Source organism: Lampris incognitus, chromosome 5 (genome assembly GCF_029633865.1).
Source record: "Lampris incognitus isolate fLamInc1 chromosome 5, fLamInc1.hap2, whole genome shotgun sequence".
Lineage (NCBI taxonomy): Eukaryota > Metazoa > Chordata > Actinopteri > Lampriformes > Lampridae > Lampris > Lampris incognitus.
This window is the reverse complement of record NC_079215.1, coordinates 4,786,776-4,802,428: the sequence shown is the minus strand read 5'-3', so window position 1 is coordinate 4,802,428 and position 15,653 is coordinate 4,786,776. Positions and strand designations below refer to the sequence as shown.

General features: G+C 44.6%; 1 non-coding gene across 1 annotated transcript; it reads right to left on the bottom strand.

Annotated features, from left to right (window-relative positions):
* Positions 1 to 14,985: 14,985 nt before the first annotated feature.
* Positions 14,986 to 15,058, bottom strand: trnak-uuu (transfer RNA lysine (anticodon UUU)). Its single transcript has one exon. It is a non-coding gene; the product is annotated as a tRNA-Lys (tRNA).
* Positions 15,059 to 15,653: the final 595 nt, after the last annotated feature.

Here is a 15,653-nt window from a genome sequence, read left to right as displayed (position 1 = left end):
CCCTGGACAGGCCGCCAGGCCATCACAGCATCCCAGCATTCACTGGGCGGCAGGCGGGGAGACACCCTGGACAGGCCGCCAGGCCATCACAGTATCCCAGCAGTCACTGGGCAGCAGGCGGGGGGACACCCTGGACAGGCCGCCAGGCCATCACAGTATCCCAGCAGTCACTGGGCGGCAGGTGGCCGCCAGGCCATCACAGTATCCCAGCAGTCACTGGGCAGCAGGCGGGGAGACACCCTGGACAGGCCGCCAGGCCATCACAGTATCCCAGCAGTCACTGGGCAGCAGGCGGGGAGACACCCTGGACAGGCCGCCAGGCCATCACAGTATCCCAGCAGTCCGTGGGCGGCAGGCGGGGAGACACCCTGGACAGGCCGCCAGGCCATCACAGTATCCCAGCAGTCAGTAGGCTACCACTACTAGTAGTGGTATAAGCAAATAACTCTCCTTGTAGCTCTGAATTTGGCCACACGGTGTCACTGATGAACCTGTTAGCCTCCTGTGAGTTGGATCAGTATTAGCCTGCAGTGCTCATACCCCAAAATCAGGTTCAAAAACTGTCATGCCCTGAATTGAGTCAAAGGACCTTGTAAAGTCCGTCTGGCTGAAAGAGCAGCAGTATGATGGCATGCTGCGGCAGCAATGATACGGCACTGTTTGTTCCCAACTTAATCCCCGACAAGGGTTGTGCAGACGCAAAAGGAAAACGCTGCCTGGCTGTGGTCACTGGTCTCTATGATTTGTGTGTATATTTTACAAGTGTACACGCTCACATGCATAAGGACGTCATGTGTACATTCACAAACAGACATATGTAGGTACGTGTGTGTTCCCTTCCCTACCTTACCCCATACGCATCACCTTCCTCTCCCCATCAGATAGCGGAGGAGCATAGCGGCGTGGAACTGTCTCGTGGCACCCCGGCCAAACCCTTCAGCCTGTACAGCTGTCTGAAGGCCTTCGGCGGATGAGGAAGAGGGATGAGGTGTTCTACTGCTCCAAGTGTAAGACCCGCCGGCTGGCCACCAAGAAGCCGGATCTCCGGAGGCTTCCACCTATACCGGTCAGTAGAACATTCGGGCCAAGCTAAATTACTGTTCTTTTCTCTTTTTTCTTTTGTTTTTCTCTGTGAGACAGAACAGTTTCAACATGTCCAAGTCACTAACACAGAGTCAAACCCTAAAGAAAAAGAAAATAACGATCATTTCAAAGACTGTACGGGAAACACCACATGACTTTCAACATACACTTGCTCACACACGTCACGCACAGTGTGAAACACTGCGGGCCATTGTGGGCTGTGTCGGCCTTGGTATTTGACTCCAGTGTGGGCCCTCTATTGGAGTATTTTAATGGAACACAGTATTGTCCCTTCACAAATAGCTAGAAAACCTCTGTTGTGGAGAGAATGGCCAGAAGAGACTGAGCATAGGTGAGCAAAGGTTCAGTCATTTGTTGAAGAACTTTCTTTTAATAAGCGAAGAACCGAAAAATGGGAACTACTCAATGAAAGTGTCCAGGGTTTTGGACGTCCCCCCCACCGCAAGAAAATATCACAACTTCGTACAGGCTGTCCGCTGCCGACTTATGTGGAAATCTTATGCCCCTTTCCCACGACATGGTAGCGGCTCGACTGGACTGGACTTTTTCGTTTCCCGTTACCGGAAAGCACCGGTATTTTGGGAACTGTTACCACTTTTCTGGTACCACCTTCGTCGAGGTTCCAAAAGAGCTGGAGCGGGTACCAAAACCAATGCGGACCAGCTACACCGAGGGGCACTGTTACGCTGATGGAAAACGCCACTCTGCGAGTCGAGTAGAGCCGGTACCATGTAGTGCAAGAGGGGCGTACGTAAGGGCTTCCGGTCTTACAGCCGTTGTTTGGTTGCTGGAGTTCTGTATCGCAGTGAAAAACATGACCGGCTAAAGAAAAGCTGCAACGGCGCTGTGCACTTGAAAGACGGCACATTGTGTGTAATTAATGACTCAGTCATTTTTAAACAAAAGTGTGCACATCACAGCCAATATGCAGATATTGTGCATGTACCAAACATTGCCGTGTTGTAGTTGAGGTACTTGCTAAATCTAGCAGGCCCTGATGTAAAGATTCACAAGTAATTGTACAGAGTACTTTCATACATGAGGTTAGGGAGACTGCAAACGTCAGTGCTGTCCGGCCAGATACGACAGCAGTGACATGTGGCGTTGTTGAAGCAGTTGACAAATTGTACGTTACAGCTTTGCCAAATCGATATGAACGAGACTAAAAGATCAGCCGTGAGTCATGTCACAAGTCCGGTGTTGTGGCCAGCGATGTATGTGTTACGATAGAGACTTGCTGCTTCTGCTATTTCACTTGAGGTTTTGTGATGCAATATATATATATATATATATATATATATATATGGTAATGACTTATATCAGCCAGTGTTTCCTTACAACTAAGTTTTTTTTTAAAATCTTTTTATTGACTTTTGAACCAGTGTTGCACACGAAACAGTGTTGTACAAACAAATGTGCAGTTGAACTGGTTTCATTCATACGTATATGAACACCACCTGTTATCGTGGGCTATACAAGCAGTAGTGAAATAGCAGCAGCAACAACAATAACCAATCCCTATTCCAGTGAATTCTTAGCCAGTCTTCATGTACCCATTAGCCCAATAAGTCCGCCCGCCCAAACCCTCCCACTTGTTACAGGAGGAGAACATGTGAGAGGCCGACAGGTACACGCATTGGTGAATGGTAGCCATGTTCAAATACTCGATAAAGGGCTTCCAGGTCTTGCCAAAGGATTTACTGGGGGTTTTAAGTGAAAATTGAGTTTTTCAGGGTTGATGTGAGGTAGTATCTCCTTCAGCCAGCTATTGTGTGAGGGGGGAGGAACATGTTTCCTCTTAGATAAAATGAGGCGCCTGGCTGAAAGAGTTGTCAAGGCCCAGATGCACTGTTTTATCAAAGACAAATTGGGTGCTGTAGATCAGTGTTTCTCAACCCAGTCCTCAAGGACCCCCTATCCTGCATATTTTCTTTGCAACCCTGAATAGGTACCTGTTTGTAGTTATTCAACCAATCAGCAATGAATTTTGTCAGATGTTGCACACCTTGCATAATTGAGTGCTGCGAGATGATTGGTCGAGTAAGTACAAGCAGGGCTGCCTATGCAGGGTTACAATGAAAATCTGCAGGATAGGGGTTCCTTGAGGACTGGGTTGAGAAACACTGCTGTAGATGATGGGACTCCAAATAGAGCTGCAAGAGGTTCAGGCTTAAGGTTCATACCAAATACTGTCCCAAGTGGGTTGAACATTTGACACCAGAAGTCTGTCAGTTTTGGACAGGACCAAAACATGCGAGTGTGGTTTGCACGTATTACAAGAATCATTGGTAACTGGGTAGATTTTTGCCAATCAGGCATTGGTGTAGTGTACTCTGAAAAGAACCTTACTCTGGAGTAGACCATGCCTAGCCCACATAGAAGCTGAGTGGACCAGATCGAGATAATGGTCCCACTGGTTGTCAGGTGTTGACACACCAATGTCGTGTTCCCAAATCTCCTTCAGATGGGCTAATGGGTCGGGGTTAAGGGAGTCAAAGGAGCCATAAATTATGGAAATGGAGCGTCCAGAGGGTCCAGAGTAAGAAGGGAGTCAACAGCGGATTCAGGAGGGTGATTAGGGAAATGGGGGTAATTGGTTTTAATGAAATGTCACTGGAACGACTGGGGTTTCACTCCTACCTAAAACGACTGTGGGTGGTCAACATGACCAGAAAAAAAAAAAAGAGGTCAAAACACTTCTGCAACTTTCCGTTCTTTCCACACTCACTACTCTCTTTCAGTCGCAATTCACAGTGTAACCCTACAAAAATGTGGGCAATTTTAACAAGAGGAAAAATGTTTAGGGGAGTGTGCTGGCATCACACTGTGAGTGTCCTTTCTGGAGACAGCTTGACATTTACCTTGATGACTTCAAAGAGACTGTTAATAATGATAGCAATAAACAATACCATATAATAAGTACTATAATAATAATCATATACTATATATGAGTTCTACACATACGCATATATCATATACATGTCATTAACTAATAACTTCGGCAATTATGTATTACTATAATTGAATATAATAATAGACTTAGACTTTTGTCATAATAACCACAATATATACACGTAGCAATAGTGTATATAGCAAGTAGAACTGAGACCGAGGCAGACACCTATTGCAGATGAATATAGCAAGACTTGGTCTCACAGTTTCCTATCGTTCTTCAAAAGGGAAGGTAGCCACGTTGTACTAACGAATTTAGTGCAGGTAAACAGGTTGTAGAGACGCCATCCCAACAATTAAAAGACACTTTTGAGAAGAGGTTGAAGGGAGATACGTTATTTGTCACCCGCCCGGGCACTAGGGGCGCTGTGGCCCCTCACAAACTGACGGATGACGTCGCCAAAATTTTTTTTATATATATGTAAACTACTAATAAGACACGTTAGCCCCTAGCTAATGGGTCTGACCCTTTAGTCGAGCGGTCAGCGATGTCTCCCGCGGCGCGGGAGATACGGGTTCGCGTCCCGGCTGCGTAGTGGGAGACACGGGTTCGCGTCCCGGCTGCGGAGTGGGAGACACGGGTTCGCGTTCCGGCTGCGGCAGTTCCTGTGGCTGCCCTCCGAATTCGCTACATTGGTGTCAGAAGTGGGATGGTGAGACTGTGAGGTCATCGGAAGTGCGCGCGCCCAGAGGCGTGAGAACGCTGATATGCGGAGGCGCTGCACGAAGGAGGGGGGTAATGTAGCGTGCATGGATAAGTAGACACTTTAGCCCTTGGCTAACGGGTCAGATCCTTTAGTCGACCGGTTAATGTTGTCGCTTGCGGCGCGGGAGCTACGGGTTCGCGTCCCGGCTGTGGCGGTTCACGGACTGCCCCCCGAATTCGCTACAATATCAACAAGCTTGGTGCACATAACACCATATCTATACTGCACTACCACAGCACAAAACAAGCAGCACAAACAAACCCGACAGGGCCAGTCCAATGACCATTAATTCCAAGTGTCTGACAGTGTGAGTCTGAGGGAGGAATTGTAAAGTTTGATGGCCACAGGCAGGAAAGACCTCCTGTGGTGCTTTTCGGCAGAATGGTTTATTTCTTGATTTCTTGATGATAATTTATTTCACCCGATCATTCAGGATTTATTCAGGGTAGACACTCCTTCAATAATACTTGTAGGCTTTTTGATATAATATACACCCAGTTGAGATCTGCTTCACTTGAAGTTGTAGTTGCCTTAAATGTGGAGAAGGCTTTTGACTGGGTGGAATGGGGTTTCCTTTTCGACACACTTTCAAGATTCTGCTTTGAACCCATCTTTTTTTTTATTGGGTTAGATTATTATATAAAGACCCCTTAGCATCGGTTTGAACTAACGAGGTACAATCAAGATTTTGCCCTCTGTATAGGGGAACAAGACAGGGGGGTCCACTCTCCCCGTTGCTTTTTGATTTAGTGATCGAGCCACTTGCGGCTTCCTTACTACAATGTGGCTCCTTTGAAGCGATAATCTGAGGTGGTAAGGTACACAAGGTGTCATTGTATACTTTCTCTTATATATAACCAACCCTGTACTGTCTCTTCCCTCTATCCTATCTAAGCTGGAACAATTTGGGAATCTCTCCAGAAACAAGTTGAACTTGCAAAAAAGCAAAGTTTTCCCATTGAACCGTGCAGCCCTTGGTATCCCCACTTCTATTTTTCCCTTCAGCAGAGTGACCTCAAACTTCAAATATTTGGGGATTACGGTTCCTCTCTCCTGTCAGCTTTTACACAAACTAAACTTCTCCCCTTTAATTGACAAATGCAAACAAGATATGGAGTACTGCTGTACATTACTACTATAAATGGCTGGGTGCATTAGCTTGCCTAAAATGAATATTGTCCCTAAGTTCCTGTAACTTTTTCAAAACATTCTTATATTAATTTCGAAAATGTGGTGTATTGATAAATGTTCTATCATTCACTGTGGATACGGAACTACTTATTGTTTACATGTTGTTGACCGGATGTAACCCCGCCCAGAAAGGATATAAATATTAGGTGCAAAAGCGCCAAACCCAGAACTGCGCTCTCCAATCCCTTGACAGTCAGGTGGACATGTACAGCCGAGAGATATAAATAAAAGCTCATTTTACATAATTTCATCTCCGGGTACTTTGTCCATAAGAACACAACACTGGCGACGAGGGGGATTCGTTTTTCCACGAAAACTTTTTCTTCTGAGACGGAGAAAAAGGTGTGAGAGAAGAGAGAGCTAACCGGAGCAACTAGCAACGTCAGTCGCGAAATGGCTGTGTTTAGCAGTGAGTCGGGTTTGTGCTTCAACGAGGCTAACGGAAGCTTCAGCACGTACGAGGATCGTTCTGCACAGTTTATCGAAGCCAACGGGATTGAGGAGGGGAAGCAACGGGCTGTGTTCCTATCCGTGGTGGGTGCAAAGACTTTCACTTTACTGACTGACTTGGTAGCGCCAAAGAAGCCATCGGAAACGCCATTAGCTGATATTTTTAAAGCATTGAGGGACTTTTATGTGCCAAAGAAGAATGTCCTGAGCGAACGTTATAGCTTCCGTGCCCGCAAGCAACAAAGTGGTGAGTCTCTAGCCGAGCATGTTGCCGCGCGAAAAGGGTTAGCAGCCTCTTGCGCATTTGGCGCGACGCTAGAAGAACAACTGAGAGATCAGCTAGTATATGGTATCAGTAGTAAAGAGCTGAGAACTAAGCTGTTGAGTGCTGCTTATGGACAAGAGCTAAACTGGGCTAAAGTGATGGACACGGTGAACAATTTTGAGCGCACATCCACGAGTCTTAGAGCGTTCCAGCAAGCTCCGCTGAGAACAGACATTGTGAGAGCCAGCAGCTACAAAGGGAGCGCCGGTGCGCGCGAAACGCGGCACACGACATGAAAAAGGGCGCCAGGGACACGGCGTGCTACCGGTGCCTCGGAGAGGGACATCAAGCAGCAACATGCAGGTACAAAGAGTTCCAGTGCAGAGCCTGCAACCGGAAGGGCCATCTGGAGAGGGCGTGCAGGTCCACTGCATCATCGGAGTCGGAGACGGCCAACCACGGCGGCAGCTCCAGACGGGGACCTAGGACGAGCAGGAGGGCCACTCCTGCAGAGAGGCAGACTCGCTACGTCACCAGGGAGGAGTCTCCCCACGAGCAGCAAAGCGCATCGGAGGAAGAGACTGATTATGAGGACTACAGGGCCTCCAACAAAACCCACAAGCTGACCATCATCGAGGTAACGGGGACTGAAAAAGACTTGGGGTTGTTTTCCATTACCGGTAGGCCTAAAAATGATAATGAATATGTCAGACCATTTATGGTCATGGTGAGATGTAATGGTGTAAAGATCAAAATGGAGGTAGATACAGGCGCAGCCATGAGTATCATAAATGAGAAACTGTACAGACAGAGGTTTAGCAAGTGTCAACTAATGCCGTGTGATGTAAGTTTAAAAACTTATTCTTCAGAGCCAATTCCATTGTTGGGTAAATTCCAAGTGAAAGTACAGTGTGGGGAGCAAACAGAACAGCTATCTTTGTTAGTGTGTAAGGGACACGGGCCAACACTGATGGGTAGAAACTGGATCCAGTTCTTAAAGTTAGACTGGTCTAGAGTGAACCATGTACCGGTGGTAGTAGATCCACTGACTGAGATGTATCAGAAATACTTCCAGGTGTTTGAGAGAGACAGGGGGGTCATTTCAGGAGTAAAAGCAAGGTTACAGGTGGTTAGCGACGCCACGCCCAAGTTTTGCAAAGCAAGATCAGTGCCTTATGCACTGACTACAGCAGTAGAACAGCAGCTAGACAGACTTCAAGAAAAAGGAGTATGGACCCCGGTAGAATATAGTGAATGGGCTACTCCCATAGTATGTATCCCCAAAACAAATGGAGAAGTCAGAATATGCGGGGATTATAAAGTGACAATAAACCCATGGCTAGAGGTAGACAAATATCCTCTGCCAAAGACACAAGACCTGTTTGCTAAACTAGCAGGTGGCAGGTATTTCACCAAGTTAGACCTCACACAAGCATATCAGCAAGTAGAGCTGGATGATGAATCCAAGCAGTCCTAACTATAAACACGCCTAAGGGGCTGTATCGTCTAAACAGGTTGCCATATGGAGTAGCAAGCTCCCCAGCAATATTCCAATGCCTCATGGATCAGGTATTACAGGGGCTGCCAAGGGTGGTGTGCTATTTAGATGATATACTCATCACAGGGACAACAAAAGCCGAACACTGGGAAAATGTAGAACGAGTGCTGGAGTGGTTACAAGACAGAGGTGTAAGGGTGAACAAAGACAAGTGTGCCTTCTGCCAGCCAAGTGTTACATATTTAGGGCACAAAATAGTTCCTTTACATAAAGTCATCTCCGGGTACTTTGTCCATAGGAATACAACAATTACCATCTTGAGTAAAATGCAGTGTGTGTGTGTGTTGCTATGTTATCAGATCTTTTTGTATTACTCATATCTGAATTGAGATTACACAAGCCCCCAGTTGCAATTGGGAGACCTTCTCGCTAAAAGATCATCTAGCACACTCCGTTTTGGAGGAGGTGTGTGTAGACAAAAAGACTATCTGTCTGTCATAATCTTTTGGACATACAGTGTAAATCTTATGCAGACTGTATTACCTCACCCCTTTAGGGTCAGCACACAGCCATGTTTGGAAAACAAGTGCATTCATGCACTGTGTAAAGAATTATGTTCGGGTGATTCTTCAATTTGGGGCACTTTTGGCTTTTGACATTTTGAAAAAATAAAACATATATTTCTTTCAAATCTGTTTTTTTTTCTTTTTCAAAAGCTCTATTAAGTGGTGTGGAACAAATATCTTAGCGTAGCTTTGATCGTCCTACAAAACAAGTTTGATGTTATGACGCTTTTTTCAAAGTTGTAACAGCAAAATGTGATGTAATGACACGTGATGCTAATGACACGTGATGGTCATGACAGTTTTCACTTTTTGGAGAAAAAGTTGGCCAAGTCTGAGACTTGCTAAGCTAACTTGTTAGCTAGCATACAATTTACCATGAATATACGCGAATAAAGTGAAGTTTCTTATTTCTTTTTTTTTTATTTTTTATTTCTGATTTTCCCCTTTTTTCTCCCAATTTAGTGGCCAATTGATCCCTATTTTAATTCAAACACCCACCCTCGTATTGCATGCGTTCGCCAACTGCATCTCTCCGGCCGGCAGTCTCGAAGGAAAGCGCCTCCCCACTTTCGTGACAAGGCGAATCCAAGCCGAACCACTGTTTTTCCGACACACACAGAGACGCATTCACATGACGAACACAAGCCGACTCCGCCCCCCTCCCGAAGACAGCGTTGCCAATGATCGCTGCTTCATCGAGTCCGGCCATAGTCGGATCTGACGAGACCGGGGCGCGAACCCCGGTCCCCAGTGGGCAACTGCATCGACACCAAGCCGACGCTTAGACCGCTACGCCACCGCGGACAAGTTTCTTATTTCTGAACTAAAATACTCAACTAGTAACGTGTTTGGTAATGACTTGTAATAACCATCCTGTCAGATCAGGACATATAAACCTTCACATTACTACATGTGTAATAACCATCCTGTCAGATCAGGACATATAAACCTTCACATGACTTACATGTGTAATAACCATCCTGTCAGATCAGGACATATAAACCTTCACATGACTTACATATGTAATAACCATCCTGTCAGATCAGGACATATAAACCTTCACATGACTTCCATGTGTAATAACCATCCTGTCAGATCAGGACATATAAACCTTCATATGACTTACACTACCGTTCAAAAGTTTGGGATCACCCAAACAATTTCGTGTTTTCCATGAAAAGTCACACTTATTCACCACCATATGTTGTGAAATGAATAGAAAATAGAGTCAAGACATTGACAAGGTTAGAAATAATGATTTGTATTTGAAATAAGATTTTTTTTACATCAAACTTTGCTTTCGTCAAAGAATCCTCCATTTGCAGCAATTACAGCATTGCAGACCTTTGGCATTCTAGCTGTTAATTTGTTGAGGTAATCTGGAGAAATTGCACCCCACGCTTCCAGAAGCAGCTCCCACAAGTTGGATTGGTTGGATGGGCACTTCTTTGAGCAGATTGAGTTTCTGGAGCATCACATTTGTGGGGTCAATTAAACGCTCAAAATGGCCAGAAAAAGAGAACTTTCATCTGAAACTCGACAGTCTATTCTTGTTCTTAGAAATGAAGGCTATTCCATGCGAGAAATTGCTAAGAAATTGAAGATTTCCTACACCGGTGTGTACTACTCCCTTCAGAGGACAGCACAAACAGGCTCTAACAGGTACTATTTAATGAAGATGCCAGTTGGGGACCTGTGAGGCGTCTGTTTCTCAAACTAGAGACTCTAATGTACTTATCTTCTTGCTCAGTTGTGCAACGCGGCCTCCCACTTCTTTTTCTACTCTGGTTAGAGCCTGTTTGTGCTGTCCTCTGAAGGGATCCAATCCAACTTGTGGGAGCTGCTTCTGGAAGCGTGGGGTGCAATTTCTCCAGATTACCTCAACAAATTAACAGCTAGAATGCCAAAGGTCTGCAATGCTGTAATTGCTGCAAATGGAGGATTCTTTGACGAAAGCAAAGTTTGATGTAAAAAAAAAAATCTTATTTCAAATACAAATCATTATTTCTAACCTTGTCAATGTCTTGACTCTATTTTCTATTCATTTCACAACATATGGTGGTGAATAAGTGTGACTTTTCATGGAAAACACAAAATTGTTTGGGTGATCCCAAACTTTTGAACGGTAGTGTACATGTGTAATAACCATCCTGTCAGGTCAGGACATATAAACCTTCACATGACTTACATGTGTAATAACCATCCTGTCAGGTCAGGACATATAAACCTTCACATGACTTACATGTGTAATAACCATCCTGTCAGGTCAGGACATATAAACCTTCACATGACTACATGTGTAATAACCATCCTGTCAGATCAGGACATATAAACCTTCACATGACTTACATGTGTAATAACCATCCTGTCAGATCAGGACATATAAACCTTCACATGACTTACATGTGTAATAACCATCCTGTCAGATCAGGACATATAAACCTTCACATGACTTACATGTGTAATAACCATCCTGTCAGGTCAGGACATATAAACCTTCACATGACTAACATGTGTAATAACCATCCTGTCAGATCAGGACATATAAACCTTCACACGACTTACATGTGTAATAACCATTCTGTCAGATCAGGACATATAAACCTTCACATTACATTTGTGCACATGAAAAAGTCACGCTTCTGCCATGACTGCTCACGCGCCTCTGGTACTTCTGGTTTCCATGGCAACCACATTGTTGTTTGAAAAAACGTTGTTGCTCCAAAATGTTGGGTGTGATGGTAATGACAGATGTATGAGTGGCAGCCATATTTAACTATAAAAATGTGCAAATTGCACATAAATAAACCATAGGAATTGGAAATGTCTTTTTAAATTATTATGAGAACATGCAAAGTAAAGCTTTAATTAATTTAACAATTTTATGACTTTATTATAGAGGGAAGTTAAAGAGTCTGGGTTGGGGACAAGCCCAAAACAGTGAAATTCTGGCACATTTGAATTTTCAACATAATGAAAAAGTATTAAAATGTCATCATTTAGACACAACTCTTTTTGTCATAGCTAACACAACCTGACTCTAACAAATACAATAGTTGTTGTTTCAAAAAAAATTTTTGATTTTTTTTTTCTTGAAAATTTACCCTCGAGACAGAAAACTTAATTGAAGAATCACCCATTCTTACCCCCTTTCCCTTTACGTATAAAGAGACTTGTTTTTCAGTTTACAAATCACAATAAATTGTACATCAACAGTACAGAACACAGCAAACATTTTTCTCCCTCCCATAACCCAATCCCTAACAACTTAAGTTAGCTTAGGTCAGTGTTTCTCAACCCAGTCCTCAAGGACCCCCTATCCTGCATATTTTCTTTGCAACCCTGAATAGGTACCTGTTTGTAGTTATTCAACCAATCAGCAATGAATTTTGTCAGATGTTGCACACCTTGCATAATTAAGTGCTGCGAGATGATTGGTCGAGTACATACAAGCAGGGCTACCTATGCAGGGTTACAATGAAAATCTGCAGGATAGGGGGTCCTTGAGGACTGGGTTGAGAAACACTGGCTTAGGTTATCACCGTTGCTTTGTATCCTTGCGATAGAGCCATTTGCTGTAGCGGTGAGGATGCACAGTGACATTTATGGAATTCGAGAAGGTCATGTAGAACATCAAATAGCGCTCTTTACCGATGATGTGATTTTGCTCCTAAACAAATCTACATACTAGCTCTATCCCTGCACTCCTGGGTCTATTTTTTAATGTATTTCTAGTTTTCCCCCTTATCCCACCCGATTAACCCAATGGCATATGGCCGGAACTCTTGTCGAATAACTCCCCTGGCTCACGTTTCCACAGGAAGGAGATAAGCGTAACACCAGCTTCCTTCAAACTCGTGTCGGCTGCTCTCGCTATTTTACACGCCGAAGCCTCCTCGCATGGATTGCATCACCTTCAGGACGCGAAGGAGGCGTAGGGAGAATGCTTTCAGTTGCTTGGCTGCAGGCGCCCGGGTGGGCCAGAGGGGTCGCTGGAGAACGACGAGTCCCCCAACACTACACCGGTCTACACCCACGATCCCTCGGGTAAGGGTGGCCTAATGAAGGCCTTACCCCGCGGACGCTCTGGCCGTGACCGGTTACGGCGAGTCTGGGATACGAACCTCCCAGCCACGTGACGAGCGGGTTGCCAGAACGGCGGGTTATTCCGCTCGGCCGCTCCTGGGTCTTATTGAAACGTTTGGAAAAATATCTGAATATAACGTTAATCATTCAAAATCATATGTAATGCTACTTCATGAATCAGAGAGGGAAAATAGCCATGTTTATGCTTCTACTTTCAATGCAACGGATAATGTCACATATTTGGGAATAAAAATGGTCCCTGGTGTGAATAAGATTGCTCAGATAAATTATGACCCAACTCTGGAAGCTAGTGTCTCATCAATAGCACGTTGGACATCTTTACCGATCTCAATGATTGGCAGGATAAATATTCTAAAAATGAACATTCTCCCTAAATTTCTCTTATTTGTTCCAGAATATCCCCCTGCCCCCCCTCGTCTTTGTTTAGTGGAATCAAGAAATAGTTTACCAACTTTATTTGGCAAAATAAGCGTCCCAGGTTACGTCTATCTTCACTGTATCTACCATATGACCGAGGAGGCCTTAAATGCCCAAACATCCAGTGGTATTACTGGGCAGCTCAGTTGTGGTCCATTATGTTTTATTTTTCATCCGGAACCCTTCCGCCCGCCCCCCGCTTGGATGGATTTTGAATCCTCATCTGTTACACCAAGATTACCATTGCACTTATATTTGTATTCAGCAGGTCGTCAATACCTGAGGAAAAATACAGAGAACCCTGTTATACTGAATATGATGATGTCTGGTTTGACACTTGTAAATATTTGAATATAAACTCTTCCCGGCCACGCTTCAGTCCTATTTGGGGTAATGCCAATTTTAAACCAGGGAAACGTGATACAGGGTTTCGAATGTGGGCTGAAAAGGGGTTAAGGAAAGTGCAAGACATGTACAGTGAAGAGGAAGTAGTTGTGTCCTTTGCAGAAATATCAACCAAATACGACATTCCAAAGAATCATTTTCTCAAATATCTTCAATTTATGAGCTTATATCCTCATCTCAAAGCCATTCATTAGATAAACCTGGCATTTCTCCACTAGAGGGAGCAGTCACAAGACATTGCTATGATAAAGGCTTAATTTCACCTCTGTATGACTTGTGTGTGTCCGGATCTGATGATTCATCTGAATCAAAACTGAGATGATGGGAGGAAGATACAGGGGAGGACATATCTGTAGAGGACTGGAGTGAGGCACAGAGGCAGACAATCAGCAGCAGCTTGAAACTCATCCAGTATAAATGGCTGATGTTGACATACGTAACTCCTGTTAAATTACACAAGTTTAATGATAACATTCCTGGTACTGGTAGCAAGTGTAAGGACACAAGAGCAACGCTATCATTTGTATATGGGAATGTGTGAAAGTGAAAACCTTTTGGCAAGATGTTATTAATATGATCTATCAAATGTTATCAAAGAAACGACCGTTGGATCCCAAGCTTGTTATCCTTGGTATATATCCTACCAACCCACATGTACAAAGCAGAGAGGTCAGCTTCATAGACAGGTGTATACTCCAGGCTAAACCTATAACCGCTCTTAGTTGGAAAAATGTCGATGGACCAAGAATTGGAATGTGGCTCAAAGAAATGGCCTCAAACGTATCATTGAGCACGCACACACTTGGTCGCCATTTCTATAACTGAACTTTATTTGCAGGTCTCTGCACATACATACAGGCAGTAGCTGTATAGCGCCCCTACAGGCCACTATCGGTACACCTCCCTTTTTCTAAAGATTAAGATGAAGTTGATCTTAAAGAATAACAGATGATTATCGTCAATCTGTAACAGTACATCAGACATGTCAATGGAAAAGATAAGGTGTATTCTTAGACGTAAACGCTATGTTTTGATGATATCTGGAGACCCTCTATGTGCTTCTTAAGGCACCATGTTAACGTTGGCAACTTGCTTCAGCAAGAACAAGCTCTGGGGGAGGAGGGTAGCTTTGTATGATCCGGTACACCGACCAGAAAAACACCCTTTAAATCTTCTGTCTCTCTAAAGTTTTCTTTCGCCTTCTCGTTATTTTAGGTTATGTCATTTATTTATCTCATATAAAGCAGAATTCCAGCGCTGACATTTCAATCCCCCCCCCTGGGGTTAGCGAAGAGTGAGTACACGACGTGTGAAAAAGTGTTGCGCCCGAACAGGGACTTGAACCCTGGACCCTCAGATTAAAAGTCTGATGCTCTACCGACTGAGCTATCCGGGCTTCGGGAGAGGCGGGACGCGTGTGAGTATATATAGCTCAGGTTCAGTAGGATGTCAGTTTGTGCTGATGCTGCACCATCACAAGAGGAAGGCTCATATCGGTTTCCTCAGAGAGAGAGAGAGAGACAGAGAGACAGAGAGAGAGACAGAGAGAGAGACAGAGAGAGAGACAGAGAGAGAGACAGAGAGAGAGAGAGAGAGAGAGAGAGAGAGAGAGAGAGAGAGTAGGAACGTTAGAGGAAAAAGGAGTGGCGGATGGTGCTAAAAAAATTAGGGGGGTGCAATGTACCTTGGCGCACCACACAAGAAGGACAGTGTAGCCTACAGATTTTATCAGGGTTGGTAGACGGTGGGTGATTGACAGTCGAGACGAGGCGTCGTGGTGGGTGTGAACATGATTGACAGCCACGAGAATTGTCCAATCACATGAGATCAAAAAACATTAAAACAATACCAATTCGCTGCCAATAAAAGTGGGCGTGTCTGGGGCAGCACAGAACAGCGCCCCCTGGAAAATCTGAAGAAACCAGTCAGACAGCAGCCTCAGGTCACCTGCTCGCCACAAGGTTGAAGGCTTGTATCGTTTGGCCGACGCC